At 45.0% G+C, this 18917-nt stretch overlaps 1 protein-coding gene across 17 annotated transcripts in view; it reads left to right on the plus strand.

Moving 5' to 3' along the window:
* Nucleotides 1-2973: 2973 nt before the first annotated feature.
* LOC147031180 (general transcription factor II-I repeat domain-containing protein 2-like) overlaps nucleotides 2974-18917 on the plus strand; it is a 54113-nt gene continuing 38169 nt past the window's right edge. For 6 of the 17 annotated variants that reach the window (XR_015056728.1, XR_015056729.1, XR_015056730.1 and 3 more), the window contains exons 1-5: nucleotides 2974-5110; nucleotides 17059-17134; nucleotides 17223-17493; nucleotides 17784-18374; nucleotides 18514-18609. The gene's annotated coding sequence lies outside the window, so the exon portion shown is untranslated. Of the gene's footprint in view, nucleotides 5111-14829; nucleotides 16946-17058; nucleotides 17135-17222; nucleotides 18375-18513; nucleotides 18610-18917 lie in introns of those variants that run through there. The other 11 variants (XR_015056734.1, XR_015056735.1, XM_085876045.1 and 8 more) reach the window with 6 other exon arrangements.

Consider the following 18917-nt stretch of genomic DNA (forward strand, 5'->3'; position numbering starts at 1 on the left):
TGTGTGTCAGCTGTTCAACTCTAGGTTTGCATCAGCCAAGGCACTGAGGTGGCACATGTTCAAGCAGCTGAAGGGTAACCAAGGTGTGGAGAAGCTACTTCCGACTCAAGGATGTATCACTGAGTATATATTGCGTGCACACCTACAAGCCAACATATGGTTGCAAGACTTAGTAGCTGTACCAATTCTACTGGATCCTGTTACTCTGGGATGGCGACAACTGGAGGACGGCCAGTATGTCCCAGTTGTCTCAAAAGTTCCAGCAGCACCGGAGGCTGTGGTGGAACTTGTGAAGTGTTCCTGCGTCGCCAGTAAGTGCAGTGGACGGTGCTCTTGTAAGGCACATAATCTAGCCTGTACATAGCCTTGCAAGTGTGAAGGAGCTGAAGACACATGCAACAATGTCGCAATTGATGAGAATTCAAGCGATGACAGGAAAATGAGAACTTAGATGACTAAATAATTATATATGCCTAGGCATCTTTGTGTTTTGTATTTGCACATCCATTCAAATTGTATGTTCTCAGTACTACAGAACGTCCTTTTTGTGCATATTTGGCTGTCATCTTTTCGGGGGTTCGTAAATAATGCCTAAATGGGTTAAATTTAGCTGAACAGATATTTTTATTATCTCTGAATGTGCTATAATGGGTAAAATATGGCGATTTCTCAAATTTTGGATTTTGGTGACTGCTTATGAATAAAAAAATTGGAAACGGCTGTTTATGTGTTCACTGTAAACATAGGAAGTGAAAAATTACAAGTTTCCAGATTCTATATGAAACGTTGACCAAATTACACAATGACATACACTAGGTGTCGCTGTGTGATAGGTGCACTACAGTGAAATTAACATCGATGACAGAGTGTCGTTGGGTCCTGAACTCACGGAAATCTCCAACTGGCATGATCGTCCAATGTTCGCACCAAAGGTGTCTCGTGTCGATCCCTCTCCGTCCACGTTTCCCGTTATAATAGCTATCGACGGATTGCCATCCGACGTTTAAACGGTTTACTTTGGTATTTTTCACGTCATCATGTGAGTACACATCATGTTCCTCCATATATCGCTTCGATTATTGGGTGTAAATCAGAGATGATGACGTGATGAGAGAAAGATTGTATTTTAATGTCATGCGTGAGTAAAACGTCATAAGTTTCACGTTTCTTGCACGTACGCACCTTGGGTTCAATGGCGACAGGTGTCATGCACGGGTTCTCGTCTCGATCCGAACACATGGGAACTCAGTCCACAGGGAAAACACTGCGGGCTCGTGACGCGGATCATCTTATTGAACGTCACAAATGGACAATACACACATAAGAGCAATACGGGAAGGTCCTGTACAATCGAGGGGGGGGGGGTGAACAAATGAGATAATCCGAAATAATTATATAAATTATACAAAGTTGTCGTTAATTACATGACATTGACATGTACTGCACCAGATTTTAATAAGCCTATTAATTATAGCATCATTGTGAGATAACGGCAGATCGATCAATGTATATTATCGAGTTTCGTATTCATTGAGAGTTTCTTTGTTAAATGATTAATATCAAACTCGATTGAATAAATGCATTTTAACATTGTTTCTGTTGAATTGCATTTTAATCCCCCCCCCCACCCCCTCAACACATTATGTACATAATATACATGTTAAACTAAAGGAGCACGCTAACGTCATGCACACGTGATATTGTACCGACACATCACCTCCGAGCTCGGACACGACGTCCGTGTGGTACTCCGCTCGTTGAAGACCGAGACTGATGCCTTTATGGTCACGAATCGATTAAAGCAGAGCGAATCGATCCAGATTTCCCTCGAAACGTTCATTCATTTCATATCAATGTGAAAAACATGGAATGATGATGATGATAGAGTGTTTGAATTGCATCAAAAACTTTTTACATTAACATGAAACATGTTAATTGCATCTGGTACAAATGATTGTGTGAAAGGACAGCACAAGGTAACTTACCCCGCACAGTCTTAAGAAAGACACTGTTGGTGTTTCCGTACACTGCCCCCTCTCTCTTCAGCTCCTGGCATCTTGCATCATGATCCCTTCTGTATTCTTGCTCTTCCATGAGCCTCAACTATGTATACAAAAAAAAAACAGAAGAAAAAAAATTGATTGTTTACAGGATTATCCAAATCCGATGATTGAAGAAACATTTTAGGATCATTATTTCGAAAACGTTTCTGATTGGCTGTTGTGAGTACCACCTTTGCTCGTGCAAGTTTTTCGGTTATTTCGCTTTTTCGTTTTTCGGTTATCATTTGACTAAAACATCTTCACACAAACTACATGACCGATTGGACCAGATTTGACACGATGCATCACGACAGCAAGGTAGTGCTCCTCATCTGGATGTGCCCTCAATAGAGTGGGGGGGGGGGGTAACAAATATGGGAGGGGGTTGCCCAAATATTGGTATTTTATTCAAAAATCTACTCAGAACCGCCAGACAGATCCAGACCAAACTGGCCACGACGCATCGTGACCATACCCTAATCTTAGGTTGTGCTCCCCATGTCCAAATCTGCCCCAGAAAGGGGTCATGGCCTCCCTCCTCTAATCCCTCATATTCACTAAAACATATCATCACAAACTACATGACCAATACGGACCAAATTTGGTATGATACAGAGCAGTAAGGTTTCATGGGGTTGTGCTCCGCATCCGAATCCACCCGCTATAAGGGCCCTGTCACACCTTGACGTTTTAGGCAGCAATGGCAACATATAAAAATGTATGTAAAACGTTGGCGTACACTGAAATTTGATGTTTTTTAAAAAAGTTTTTGGCGCATTCATAACGTGTTGGTCGTTTGCATAACATATTAGTAACGGGCACAGAACGTTTCGTTGTGTTATACATAACTTTTACCAACGAATGCTTACCTTGTGGTCGGCATTCAAAACCTATGACAAACGAGAGTTTAACTTACCCTTTGCGTGCTATAAGTATCGCCGGCGAACTCGTGGCGTAGCCAGTTAAGAACTTGCTGGACGCCGATTGAAATCAAAACTGCCTGAGAATTTGAAGTGTCAACATCGCAGTCACACCTTGACGATTTTGCCAGCGTATGCCATTCTATGAAAAATGTGTTTACAACGCTAGGCACACGTCAAATATGCTATAGGTAAGTTGTGTATACGTTTAGAGTATGCTGGAAATCATTGAAGTACGCTGGCATATTACCTCGTCCGTTTGATACGTCGTGAAATTTCAAGCATGCTGAAAATTTTAAGACGTACTCGACGTAAGGCTCACACGTTTCGCATGCATTGGCATCTGTTCCTAGCACGTTCCGCGATCGTTTAAACACGGCGAACACACGTTACTTGTAGGTCACTCATAAGTCGAAGCACGTTAAGGTAATGGCCAACATACTTGAAACCAAATTTCTAACCGATGAGTAACGTGCTTTGAACGAATGAGTAGCATCAGCTTAGCCTATGTTTAACGTGCTTGGAAACTATGAGTCACGTGCATTGAAACTATGTATAACTGACCTTGAACCAATGACTAGCGTGCTATGAACGTAAGAGAAACGTGCGTTTAACCTATGAGTAGCACGTTTTGAACCTAAGTAAAACGTGCTTCTAACCTTTGTGTAACATGCTATGAACCTATTTGTAACGTATGTAAAACGCACATTGTCATATGTAGACGAATTAAATTGATGTCTTCCGGACAACCATAGAACTTACTGAAAGTGTTTCTAACTTACATCTACCGTGTACTGACGTATTGGCAGCTTTTAGGGGAATTGGTATATACAAATGGGCTTCACAATAAAAACCCATCATTGTTCCAGACTCCATGGTGAGTAGATGTGAACGCCGGTAGTATCAATAGTTGCAGTACTATTACTAGTAGTAGGTGTGCGTGACAGTAATAATAGTAGTAGCAGTAGTGGTAGTAGCATTGGTAGTAGCTGTATGTCTATGTCAGTAGTAGTATGTGAGTGCGATGTGGAGGCTGTGGGGGATGATGGATCCTCGTTGCGTCAACGAATAGGAGAATACTTTGCACCATTGTTCGATGTTCTGTAAGGGCTAATTTTTTTTCCTCATTCCGAAGATGAAATATTTCTTTGTTTTACTATTGAAATTATTAAAAAAAGACTTTGACAAATGCATAATGTACTAGTAATGAACACAGAACGCTTCGATAACTTATAGATTAGTTATACCAACGATTAAACGATTAAAGCCAGCGTACAACGACTTATGGCAGTGTTTTTCAGCGTGCTCTTAACGTATACAAAACCTACCCATAACGTATTCGATGTGTGCCAGCATATTAGGCAATTTTTTTTCATAAATCCGCATAGGTTGGCTAAATTGTCAAGGTGTGACAGCCCCTTAAGGGGCTGAAAATGGGGGTTTCACTTCAAATTCAGGCAATTTGTTTAAAAACCTTCCCAGAAACCGACGATCAGATGGAGACGAAACTCTTCGTGAAACATATGGACCATGTCGTTAAGTTGTGCTCCCCATGACCGTTTCATTCAGGAAAGGGGACCAATACCCCTTTCCTTATAATCCCTCATTTTCACCCCGCCTGTTGGGGAAACAACCGTCAGTCCCCCACGGGGCTATTTTTGAAACAATCGTGGTCGAGTCGTCACAATGACTGCGTTAGCACCACCTGCGGTTTGATTACTTTACTCACTTTACTCTTCGAGATGCGAGTTTGAACAAAAGCGTCCATGAAATATCGAACACACTTGGTTTGAACACAGGGACCTGTTAGGATGGCATGCAGGTGTACACACTTCCCTCTGAGCTGTCAAACCTGGGTACGAATTCCGATCCAACTATAAACTGCCATCCTGGTGTTTCGCGTGCAGGGTGAGGAATCGATGATGCGTGTGCCGTTCACAGGATGGACGTTAAACTGGAAGACCCTGCTGCCAGCGCTGGACTTTGGTGGACGTTAAAGATCCCACCGTGTGTCTAGTGAAGAGGATGCAAGTTATCGCCGGCATCCTGAACAAATTACAAATACCCACCAAAAATGACGTCAAGCTTGGCCGACCGGTTCGTGAAAGACTTCAGTCAAAAACGTTCCCTGGCTGACCCCACAAGAAGGTGAGAATAATTAGGACTGTTGAAGAAGTAGTTACCAGTAGTCGACACCAACTCAACTCTAACATGGCGTTTGACAAGTCGTGGCAAGTCGCAATAATGGTCACGGATGCCAACTTTAACAGGACGTGTAGTGTGATATCGAACATGAATGAGAAACAAACGTCCGTTTAAGATTTATTGCCGTTTTGATTTATAAAGTGTTTTTGTGTGTAAATGTCAATGAATGACATTTCTGTTTGTGTTGTACCATTATCAAACGTTTCATCCATTCATGTTACGACGAAACATACAAATGTTTGATTGAAAACAATTGCTTTAAAATAAACCATTTTGGTTCAACAACAACAACGTCACAAATGTGGTGAAAATATTCAAAAGTGTGTTAATGTAACAATATGATAAAAACCAAATAAAACTTTGAATATCAAGAACACCATAAAAAAGACTGTACACGTCGTATAAACGATCAAAGGATGTACGTGCACGTACAAACCATAAGTACGTTCATTCATTTCATATCCATGTGAAAAACTTGGAAATTTTACATTCACTGGCATTTCAAAATCAAGGATTGGGAATGATGATGATGACCGAAAGGGAGCGTTTGCATTGCATCAAAATCTTTTTGCATTTAACATGAAACATATGAATTGCATTTGAAACAAATGATTGTCTGAAAAGACAGCACAAGGTAAAGGCCCGGTCACACCTTGACGTTTTAGCCAGCGATGGCAACCTATTAAAATGTATGTAAAACGCTGGCTTACGTTGAACTTTTGATGTTTTTTTTAAAGATTCGGACGTATTCATAGCGACTTGGTCTTATGTATAACGCATTGGTAACGGACACAGAACGTTTCGTTGTGTTATAGAAAACTTATACCAACAAATGCTGAACCTGTTGTCGGCCTACACAACCGATGCCCAACGATAGTCCAACTTAGGCATAGCGCATTGCACGCATCGCCGACGATGTCGTGACGTAGCCTATTAAAAGGCTGACGCACAACGATTCGAATCATAACTGCCGTAGAAATGGAAGTGTCAACATCGCGGTCACACCTTGGCGATCTTGCCAGCGTATGCCGACCTAAGAAAAATGTGTCTAAAACGTTGGGGCACGTCAAATACGGTATGAGTAAGTTTGGTATACGTGAGTAGAACGCTAAAGTATGCTATCATACGTCGTCGTGAGTAGAATACGTCAAGAAATTTTAAACATGTTCAAAATTTTACGACGTACTCGGCGTATGACACACGTTCCGCATGCGATGGGGATAAGTTTTACACACGATATGTGGACGCTTACACACGTCCACAAAGGCTACTTATAAGCTACTCATAAGTCGAAACACGTCGCGGTAATGTCTTTTTTACGTGAAACTTATTTCTAACTTATGTTTGACGTGCTTTGAACCAATTCTTTACGTAGCCCCAACACACATCGACGTATGTAGACGTATTCCAATGACATCTTCCGGTCGACAAAAAAAAAAAAAAATTAACGTGTTTCTAGCTTACAACTGCCATATAAAGACGTGTTCCCAGCGGTTTTGGGAATTGGTATATAAAAATGCTGCTCATAAAAGGGGAACCGAAAAGTGTTTTCGAGTCCTTTTTGAGTCGATGTCCATGTCAGCAGTAACAGTATCAGTATCTGTATTAGTATTAGTGGTAGTTTGTTCATGTTGGCAGTAGTAGGTCAGGTCAGGTTACTGTGTCAGGTCAGGTTCGATCTGTGACCTGCTGCAGGTACCATGTAAACCTGTACTAACCTGTTCCATGGTCGGGTTGTCGGCGACTAAACCGTCTCCCCCACCAGGTTTTCTGGTGAGGAGGGTGTTTGGATATGGACACCCAGCAGGATTAAAAACAAAACCTGTCAAAGGGCGGAGGAGCTCCTTGTGAGTCCTCCTGCAGTTGGGTCACTTCTTATTAGGAGGTTGGTGGCAGGATTTGCACTCCGGCCACCGTAAAACCCTTCATTCCGCAAAACGCAAAAACGCAAAAAAATCTGAAAACCCACTCCGTGGGAGTACCTCCTGTGCAGCTTCCCTTCGCAGGGCAGCTCACCGGATGATGGGATTGGGGCAAAGCCTTCGGGACCCCCAATCTTTGATAGGAGGGAAACCACGGGGTAACATCCCTGGGTCAGATTGCGGGAGAGTGTGTCGGAGTGGTGCTGAGGTGTCGTCCACCAGACGGCGGTCTCCTTGGTTTAACCTGAGGCGGTCCCTTCGGGTGGGTGCCTGGAATGTCCTATCCCTAAGAGAGGATGATCACCTGTCTCTGTTATCATCTGAGCTCAAGCGTTTGGACATCGGGATTGCAGCTCTCTCTGAGGTTCGGAGACCGGATTGCGGCGAGATAATGGTGGGTGGTTACACCTACTATTGGTCTGGTCGCTCTGATGGTTACCATACCCAAGGAGTTGCTGTAGCTGTGTCCAATAAGCTGACCCCAATGATATTTGAGGTAACACCGGTCAACGAGCGTATTATGAGATTAAGGATTCGCCACTCCTTAGGTGTCATTTCCCTGGTCTCTGTTTATGCTCCGACTGAGGCGAGTGATCTCACCGTGAAGGATGCATTCTACGCCACACTCGAGTCTGTGGTTGATCAGTGCCCCAGACGAGATACACTTCTAGTCTTGGGGGATTTCAATGCATCGACTGGAACTGATAGGGACGGTTATGAGGTGTGTGTTGGTCCCCATGGGTCAGGAACTATGAACCAGAATGGCACTAAGTTCCTTGACTTTGCAAGAAGTCATGGACTTAGGGTGGCTGGTTCATGGTTTCAGCGCCCACAAGCTTATCGCTGGACTTGGTATTCCAACGCTGGCGGTGTGGCAAAGGAGATTGACCATGTCCTCATTGACGGTCGTTGGAGGATGATCCAGAACTGCAGGGTCGACCGGATTGCTCAGTTCCTCAATACTGACCACAGGCTTGTTGTAGCAACTCTAAAGCTGCACCTTAAATGCTGGAGAATGGTACCATCCCAGCCGAGGCTGGATGTTGCCAAGCTCAGGGATAAGAGAGTAGCTGAGGAGTTTGCGAACAGGGTGAGTGGACACTTGGGGGGTCTGGGTGCTTTGGGTGGTCCTGAAGAGTTGTGGAGCGCCTTCAAGACCACCGTCCTTGATGTTGCCGGTGGATGCCTTGGAGCTCACCGCAGGGCAAAGAAGAATTTTGTCTCTCAAGGGACACTGGATACCATTGACCAGAGTCGCAGGGCCAGGCTGAATGGCAGAGCTGAGCTGTTCAGGGAGCTGAGGCGTAAAACTGTACGTGCACTGAGGGTGGACAAGGAGGCCTATGTGCGAGGAATCTGTGAGGGGGTAGAGCATCACCTGTGGACAGGTGATTCTCGTCCCGCTTACAGGGGAATTCGCGCATTACGTTCATCCAAGCCCATCCCTCGGAGCACTACAGTTCGAGCAGAGAGTGGTAGGCTCTTGACAGAGGAGTCTGAAGTGAAGGCCCGCTGGGCCGGTTACTTTGAGCGGTTGTACCAGGCTGATCCCCCAACTGTCGAGTTGGACGTCAAGGGTGTTACAATCCCTGTTGCTGACCCTCGAATCAACTGTGGTCCACCTACGCTTGTGGAAACACCGGCTGCGGTGAACCAGTTGAAACGGGGCAAAGCTCCAGGGATCTGTGGCATCCATGCCGAACTTCTCAACGCTGGTGGAAATGCTGCACTCGTGTCGTTGCATGCAGTTTTGTGCTCTGCCTGGAACACAGGCATCATCCCAACTGACTGGAAGAGGGGCCTTGTTGTCCCTCTCTGGAAAGGGAAGGGTGATCGCCAAGACTGCAACAACTACCGAGGGGTGACGCTGCTCTCAGTGCCGGGCAAGGTCTTTGCTCGGATAATTCTCGATAGGGTTCGCCACCATCTGCTTGAGCACCAGCGTCCAGAGCAGTCAGGCTTTACACCAAAGAGGTCAACGATTGACCGTATCCTTGCACTTCGTGTCCTCACCGAACGCAGACGAGAGTTTCGGCAGGGGCTGCTTGCAGCCTTTGTTGATCTCTGTAAAGCGTTCGATTCAGTGAATCGGGATGTCCTCTGGAGGATTCTTGGTCTTCGTGGGGTGCCAACAAAACTGATCGATCTGATGTCTGAACTCTACTCTGGTACTGAGAGTGCTGTGAAGTGTGGTGGTACCATCTCTGACTTATTTCCAGTTGTTACTGGAGTTCGTCAGGGATGTGTACTTGCCCCCACACTTTTCAGCACTTGTATGGACTGGATTCTAGGGAGGATGTCGGAGAGATGAAGTTGCGGTGCGTCATTTGGGAATGTCAAGATCTCGGACCTTGACTTTGCAGATGATGCAGTCATCTTTGCGGAGACTTTAGACATCCTCTTGGGGGCCCTCGAGGTGCTGAAAGAGGAGTCGGAGCCGTTGGGATTACGGGTTTCTTGGGTCAAAACGAAGATCCAGGCTTTCGGTGACATCTTGGATGCTGCTGTCCTGTCTGTGTCTGTTTGTGGTGAGGATGTTGAGGTCGTGGAGAGATTCACTTACCTTGGCAGTGATATTCATGTCTCTGCTGGCTGCGAGTCAGAGGTCAATAGACGTCTGGGTCAGGCCTGGGGAGTCATGGATTCACTGCATCATGGGGTGTGCCGCTGCCGGTACCTGTGCGGGAGGACGAAAGTCCGAGTCTTCAGGTCCTTGGTACTTCCAGTCTTGCTCTATGGGTGCGAGACTTGGACTCTGACCAAGGATCTGAGACGGAGACAATTCTTTTGGTACCAGGTCTCTTCGGAGAATCCTTGGCTATCGCTGGTCGGATTTTGTGTCCAATGAGCGGTTGCTGAGAGAGACTCGGATGAGATTTGTTACCTGCATAGTCCGTGAGCGTCAGTTGCAGCTGTATGGACATGTGGCTCGTTTTCCTGACTCTGATACTGCTCACCAGATTATCTCAGCGAGGGAGTCTCATGAGTGGAGGAGGCCAGTGGGTCGACCACGTGCCTCATGGTTGCAACAGGTTGACCATCATCTCAAGGAGATGGGGATGGGCCTGGCATCTGCCTGGGGGATGGCCAGACGGAGGCCCCTGGAGTACCGGCGGAAAGTGGACGCAGCGACGTGCTGTTCTGGCACATGCTCCCATACCTGACCTGACCTGCAGTAGTAGGTGAGTGTGAGGGGGAGGGTGTGGGTTATGATGGATCGTCCTTGCGTCCACGTGTCCACGGGTAGGAGACATCTTTTCACCATTGTTCGAAGTTCTTCGCGGCTAATTTTTTATGGGGCTTTTTCAACAATGACCTATGGCTTGTTTTTACGATTTAGGTCTATTCATAACGGGTTGGACAAATGCACAATGAACTAATAATGTGCATAGAGCGCTTTGATTACTTATAGATATGATATACCAACGAATAATTATCGTGAAGCCGGCGTTCACAAACTATGCCCAACGATAGTCTAACTTATCCATATCGTGCGGCAGTTTATCTTTGCCGGTGACGTAGGGTTTGCCATTCATAGACTGCCACTCAACGATTTAAATGGCTGCATCTCCACTATTGAAAGTAGACGCTTGCGCTCAACAATTGGATTTTTTTTACACTCAACGACTTTTAAACGGTACCACTCAGCTATTTTCATTGTTTACAATGAACGATTTTAATTGCTGTCACTCGCCTTTGTTTTTTGACGCTGGGGTTTTGAAATTTGAAGCGTTTCTTCTGAACGTGTTAAAACGCTCAAACTCGACTATTTTAAATAGACGCTGCCGATGGACAATTGGAATCATCGCCAAGCTAGACATCGAAGTGTGAACATCCTCGTCATGCCGAAGAAAAGTTTGAAGAATGCTGCAAATAAGTGTGCTGGCCGTGGCCGTGGACGCTGACGCAAGGACGATCCATTATACCGACGTCTTTCAGCCGATGAGTAACTTAAAAGTAACGTCTGTCGATGTGTGGCAACGATCGCGTAACGTGCCAACAACACGTTAATCATACGCTAGAAATAAGTTTCGGGTACGCTAAACATTACCTCGGCGTATCTCAACTTATGATTAACTTACAAGTAGCATATGTTGACGTCTGTCAACGATCGCAGACCGTGCATACAACTTGTGGCCAGCGTAGCGGAACGTGCGAGTCATACGCCAGCATACGTCGTGAAATTTCAAGCATGAAAAAATTTGAGGACAACCAAAAAGTACAACGTTTAAAGCCAACGTACAACGACGTATGGCAGTGTTTTTCAGCGTGCTCTCAATGTTATCAAAACTTACCCATAACGTATTCAACGTGTGCCAGCGTTTTAGAAAAAGAATTCAAAAATCGGCATAAGTTGGCTAAAACGTCAAGGTGTGACCGGGCCTTAAGTGGAATACAAAAGTGAGTGTCTGAAGGATTAAAACTAAAACGACTGGACTAGTCACTGGAGAGTTCACAGAACACCTTACCCCACACAGTCTTCAGAAGGACATTTCCGTGCACGGGCTATATTGGATTTGCAAGTGAACTTTGAACAGGCATGTGGAATGATCTTTCAGAAAAAGAGATGCAAAAGAAACTGATCTTTTGGAAAAAGTTAGCTCTGTGGTTGCATCGCTCGGGACTGCCATTTTGTCAGGATTTCGCTGTTACTCGGCCCTGAGAGTGCACGCCAATTTGATTGGTCGAGACGGTGTACAAATTTGTCCAAGTACTGCAAAACTGAATGTTTTCGGAAGGGCAAAAACAGGCGATTTGTGTTCTGCAGTGTTTTTTGCGTTTATTCATGGCGTACATGTAGCAAAGTTCGTTCATGGCATTAAAAAAACAAAGAAAAGATCGGGCCCAAAGGGGGTGTATGGACGTGCCTCCCCCCCTCCCCCCCAAAAAATAGGTGTTTACTTTCTTCTCAGAAACTACACATGTAATTCCGATGAAATTTGACAACAACCTTCTTCACCCGTGATGTACCAAAGTTTGTTCATAGCGTATGGGAAAAAGAAATAATAATGGCAAAAAATACAAATCGATGTCTATGGGGGTTTACGAGGGGTCAGGGTCAGGTCAGGTATGGGAGCATGTGCCAGAACAGCGTGTCGCTGCGTCCACTTTCCACCGGTACTCCAGGGGCCTCCGTCTGGCCATCCCCCAGGCAGATGCCAGGCCCATCCCCATCTCGTTGAGATGATGGTCAACCTGCTGCAACCATGAGGCACGTGGTCGGCCCACTGGCCTCCTCCACTCATGAGACTCCCTCGCTGAGAGAATCTGGTGAGCAGGATCAGCGTCAGGTAAACGAGCCACATGTCCATACAGCCGCAACTGACGCTCACGGACTATGCAGGTAACAAATCTCATCCGGGTCTCTCTCAGCAACCGCTCGTTGGACACAAAATCCGACCAGCGATAGCCAAGGATTCTCCGAAGAGACCTGGTACCAAAGGAATTAAGTCTCCGTCTCAGATCCTTGGTCAGAGTCCAAGTCTCGCACCCATAGAGCAAGACTGGAAGTACCAAGGACCTGAAGACTCGGACTTTCGTCCTCCCGCACAGGTACCGGCAGCGCCACACCCCATGATCCAGTGAATCCATGACTCCCCAGGCCCGACCCAGACGTCTATTGACCTCTGACTCGCAGCCAGCAGAGACATGAATATCACTGCCAAGGTAAGTGAATCTCTCCACGACCTCAACATCCTCACCACAAACAGACACAGACAGGACAGCAGCATCCAAGATGTCACCGAAAGCCTGGATCTTCGTTTTGACCCAAGAAACCCGTAATCCCAACGGCTCCGACTCCTCATTCAGCACCTCGAGGGCCCCCAAGAGGATGTCTAAAGCCTCCGCAAAGATGACTGCATCATCTGCAAAATCAAGGTCCGAGATCTTGACATTGCCAAACGATGCACCGCAACTTGATCTCTCTGACAGCCTCCCTAAAATCCAGTCCATACAAGTGCTGAAAAGTGTGGGGGCAAGTACACATCCCTGACAAACTCCAGTAACAACTGGAAATAAGTCAGAGATGGTACCACCACACTTCACAGCACTCTCAGTACCAGAGTAGAGTTCAGACATCAGATCGATCAGTTTTGGTGGCACCCCACGAAGACCAAGAATCCTCCAGAGGACATCCCGATTCACTGAATCGAACGCTTTACAGAGATCAACATCGGCTGCAAGCAGCCCCTGCCGAAACTCTCGTCTGTGTTCGGTGAGGACACGAAGTGCAAGGATACGGTCAATCGCTGACCTCTTTGGTGTAAAGCCTGACTGCTCTGGACGCTGGTGCTCAAGCAGATGGTGGCGAACCCTATCAAGAATTATCCGAGCAAAGACCTTGCCCGGCACTGAGAGCAGCGTCACCCCTCGGTAGTTGTTGTTGCAGTCTTGGCGATCACCCTTCCCTTTCCCTTTTGGGGGGCAAGACGAGGGGTCTTGCCCCCCAAAACTGGAATTTGCTGTAACATTGGTTCATTGGTACATTTTACTGATTCTGTCCCACATTGACTGCCTCCTCTGTATGATTATTCTACCAGGTGAGTGCCCAGGGGTATTGCCCTTATTTTTGTATGCATGGTCAGGTTCGTGAAAGAGCTAGTTATAGTACACTGAATGGATTAGGACACAACAGGCCAAGAGGGACAGCAGATATGGGGGGGGGGGGACGAACAGCAGAGAGAGGATGCTGGGGTAAACACCAACAGGTCAGGTATGGGAGCATGTGCCGGAGCAGCGTGTCGCTGCGTCCACTTTCCGCAGGTACTCCAGGGGCCTCCATCTGGCCATCCCCCAGGAAGATGCCTGGCCCATCCCCATCTCCTTGAGATACTGATCAACCTGCTGCAACCATGAGGTACGAGGTCAGCCTGTTGGAATCCTCCACTCACGAGGCTCCCTCGCTGAGAGACTCTGGTAAAAACAGGATCAGTGTCAGGAAAACGAGCCACATGTTCATAAATCCGCAGCTAACGTTCACGGATTATACAGGTAACAAATCTCATCTCAGTCTCTCCCAGCAACCGCTCGTTGGACACAAAGTCTGACGAGCAATAGCCAAGGATTCTCTGAAGAGAAACCAACAGCAAAGCCGAATGCCAAGACAAGGTGTGATGGACAAGCAATGGATGTGGGAAGGAATGGGGGACAGGAAAGTATGCACGGGGTGGAGAAGTTGGATATAGAAGGGAACTCTCAGATTAGAAAACTGGAAATTAGGAAGGAGGAGTGATTGGGTGGGTGGAGGGGGTTAACTAGGGTAGAAAAGAGTGATTTTGGATTGGGGACGATCTGAGATGATCGTGAACAGCTGTCTTGAAGACCTGGAATGAAGGATGAGATTGAAGAGGATGTGGAAGTTTTTTCCACAGGAAGGAAAAAAATGAGGAACCAATGAGTGGAGGTGAGCAATGATCCTGGATTTAGGCAGTTTAGCAAAAATGAGGTTGATGGTGGACCATGAGCCCTGTAGTGAGCCCTGTATAAACCTGGGGGGAGGGGGAGCGGGGGGTGCGGGTCAAAGCACGGAAAGAGCAGAGGGTGCAAGACCAGAAAGGTGGAGGTGGCATACAGAGACCACCGACCTGTCTGTGATGACGAAGTGATAGGCCCATTTACTGAGCTTCATCGCAGAAGATTAAAATGATCTTGAAGTGAAGGCCTTGGTTTCCATGGCATCAAGCTGAACAAGGTGTGAGGCAGGGGATTCAGCCCTGTAGGTGGGGGGGGGGGTGGAAGAGCAGGAAGCAGGACTCCATCAAGCTGTAGATGAAGATCTTGTCGGTGGATTGGAGTTCAGATGTGCCAAGGAAAGGCTTTGTATGACGAAGGATGCCGAGTCAGTGTCTGATTTTGGAGGCCAACTTTGAAATGTGATTTCTCCAAGAAGGATCATGGCTGTTAGTGAGACTTAGGACAATGAATGACTGAACTTACTCAAGAGGATCGTTAAGAAAGTAGAGAAGAGGGTTTGCCAGACGGTCCTTTTGAAGAGAGATAGTGAGAGTGGGAGATTTGTCAGGATTGAAAGACAAATTCCAAGTGTTTGACCATCTTGTGTATTTTTTTTTCAAGGTCTGAGAAGAGGGAAAAGGCTGTAGCCTGCCTGCCTGAAGGATAAGGTAGGTCACATCACACAGTAGAGTCATCAGAGAAGAGATAAAAAGGATTTTCCAAAGATACAGAGAGATCATTGATGAAGATCAGGAAGAGGACTTGGACCAGAGCACTGCCTTGTGGCACTCCAGTCTTGACAGGGAGAGGAGATGAAAGGATTCCATTGAGAGCCACATAAGGGGAATTTTGTTGGTTCTGGGACTGTCCCATTTCCCCCACTGACTTGAATGTTAACTCAGGGAAAATCTGTTTGACCCCATCAGTAAAAAGAAGTCAATTTTTTCTCACAAACAGATCTCCTCCAGCACCAACTTCTTCTTCCACTCCCCTACCTCTTCCACTCATCCTGCACTAGCTTTTCCGCATTAAATGTACCAATGAACCAATGTTGTAGCAAATGCCAGTTTTGGGGCGCAACACCCCTCGTAAACCCCCATAGACATCGACATTCTTCTCGAGCAGAATGCTGAGGGAGATTTATCATTTTGTCTCAACTCAACAAAGATATTTAGCCCAAGAACCAAACCCCAACATATTATTTATCAACATTCTCGATGGTAATGAAAGTTATAAGAAAAGAAGGTGTTTTAATAAACAACAATCCATCCATCCAACAGGACCAGATTCTGTGCAGAATGTTGGTGCTGCCTCAGCAGTCTCCTGGGCTATTGGGGACAATCCTGGGCAGACACCACTCCAACACAGGATACCAGCAAGCTGGCACTCATTTTTGCCAAACTCAGAAGGATGACAGGCTGAGTCAACCCCAACTGGTATTAATTCAACTGCTGAGTGTGATTTGAACTCAGGATCATCGGATTCCAAGCCCACCACCCAAACCATTAAGCCAACACCAGGCATATTTGATAATATGAGTGAGGAAACTGAAAAAAACAACTTTATCGTGAAGAAATCGTTGTGGCCTGTTCCAAGTCAAGACATGGTTGAGCAGGCCAACAAAACATGGCAGCTTCAGACCCCAGCAAAGTTACCAAGGAAACACCTTAAGACCCCAGAGAGTGAGGTGGCCGAGGATCACCTGATGAAGGATATCATTAAATAAGGCTGTTAATTATCTTCAAAAGAGGTTTTTAATTCACCCAAACACCCAATTTTCACTCAAGCACTTCCTTGGAGTTTTCTTATTTTGCAAGTGAAGTTTCAGGCTGCTAAGTTTTATGGTTTTGGAGCTATGGAGGAGAAACACACACACACACACACACACACACACACACACACACACACACACACACACACACACACACACACACACACACACACACAATAAAAATAAAAATAAGACTTCTAAAGCCATGTCAGTCAAGTGATGCTGCAGATTGCGGTGTACCAGCTGACAATGAATTAGGCAGTGAGTGGTCCTGTTTTTTTTTATTTTATTTTATTTTCCAGACTGCAACTGAGCTGGTTTGCTAACTTAATGTTTATAGTTGTTATCCCAGCTTCAACAGAAAGTACTTGTTGAGAGATTCTGGGTCTTCTTACATTTTAGTTGGAAAACGTGTGCGTAAACCCGGAAGAGATACTCGGTGTGCTCACCTTCCCTCCCACCTATTGCCTGTGGAGATGGAAAAGTACTAGGACCATGGTTGCAACATTGTTCTGGAAAGATCCATGCCCCTCCCCACTCTCAATTCTATATAAACCCTGGAGGAGGGGGGTTCAACAAAACTCCTGTATCTGCTGTGATGGTGATTTTTGAGGAAATGCCAACAGACAGGTGAGTGATTTGTATATAAGTATATCTATGCGTAATTACTTCATTATACTAAAAGCTATGTCGAACCTTATAAATTATTTCACCAATTAATTATTTTTCCTTTTTCATCACAGTATGTTTGAAAACTCAAACTCTATCATGGATGACAAGTTTTCGTGGGACAATTTTGGCTTTGAATCAAAACACGAGGTAAAGTTTCTTTTATTTTTAAATATAATGCTACACAAACAGCTCTGTTGTATGAAGATTAAGTGAATGCATATCCTAATTTTCACAGGATACCCTTGCAGAATTCATTAACGAAAAGGAAATTATTCCCAAAACTTGGAATAAGTTGATCTATTTATTTGAAAACATTTTGAATGACCCTAACACTGGTGAAACTGAATACAAGCTGCTTGTTTCGGTCACACTCGAAGAACGATCATGCAACAGCCAAGAAGCTCAACTTTGGCCTGTGGCCAGAATCTCCCTCCCACCAATGTTGGCAACCAAACAACATTCCACAATATCCCAAACCATGCTGGAATTACTTATGATACTCAAAGGTATATAGTGCCTTAATTATTTATTTCACATTTTAATTAGTTTCCTGTTTTCATTACAGCATGTTTGAAAACTCATACTCTATCATGGATGACTCACTTTCATGGGACAATTATGGCTTTGAATCAAAACATGACATTCTCTATGCTAATGTATATTTCCATCTGAATCAAGTGAATTCAGCCATAGATTATCTTGCCGTAAAGTTTCATTTATTACCTCTGCCACCGAAGGTGAAGGAGGTTACATATTTCACCCCTTTCTGGCTGTTTTTCTGTTTGTCTGTGTACAGGATATCTCAAAAAAGTTGTTGATGGATCCGGATGAAACTTTGTGGATAGGTTCGGTGTGTGACAAGCATGAACCGATTCGATTTTGGTGAAGATCTGGATCCGGATCCGACCACTAGAATTTTTGAAGTGATTCTTCACCATTGAGAGAAATGGCGAAACAGATATATAGCATGACATCTCACAAAGTTGTTGATGGATTTGGATGAAACTTGGTGGACAGATTGGGTATAAGATAAGCCCAAAAACGATATAGTCCTGAAAAGCATATTTCAAAAATGTAATGGGCCCAATATGTTCTCGTGGCTCAGGCATTATGTGGCGGAGGTACGCGCTCCACCCAGTGCCCTTCTAGTTTTTAAATATAATACTATACAAACAACTCTGTTGTATGAAGATGAAATAATGTACATCCTCATTTTCACAGGGTGTCCTTGCAGAATTAATTAACGAAAATGATGTTCTTCATGAAACTCGGAGTGATTTCATGGATTGGGTTGAGGACTTTTGGACCAACCTTGACGCAGAAACTGACATGTTTCCCCCATTCATGTCCGAGTTTTTGGTCCCCTCGAAGAATTACCACCCGAAAGGTGAGGCCTATTTAATTACTAATATTAAAAACTATCATGTGGTGGGGGCTCTTAAATTATGAATATTAATATGCCATTAATATTCATCAAGGCCTTGGTAAGAATTATGTTCGTAAAAGCAAATTGTGTGTATTTTCAGCTTTAAAAACACATTGAAGCATGCTCCAGTTTGCCCTGCGTCCATAGACTCCCTCCCACCCATCTCAATTAACCAACATTCCTCAGCAATTGAGAGGTGAGTATATCTATGAGGAATTACTTGGTCATGCTGGTTGGTTTGCCATTTGCACCTAAAATTAACGAAATATTTTTCCTTCCAAGCTTTGACTCAGTGATGGAAGAAATGATTCATCTCAACTTTATCGTTTTCTGTAAATTACTTCAGAATATCCCATACACGCCAAAGACTCAATTGAGAATTGGGGAAAGCATCGACTTGGATATGTTGCTCAAGCAGTGATGTAAAAGGAAAGAGTTTTGTCTCGTTAAGTCATACTTCCAAGAGTTCTGTAATTTAATACACAATCCAACCAATAAATATGA

This window comes from Eptatretus burgeri, chromosome 3, assembly GCF_056783735.1.
Source record: "Eptatretus burgeri isolate ZD-2024b chromosome 3, Ebu_testis_v1, whole genome shotgun sequence".
Taxonomy (NCBI): Eukaryota; Metazoa; Chordata; class Myxini; order Myxiniformes; family Myxinidae; genus Eptatretus; species Eptatretus burgeri.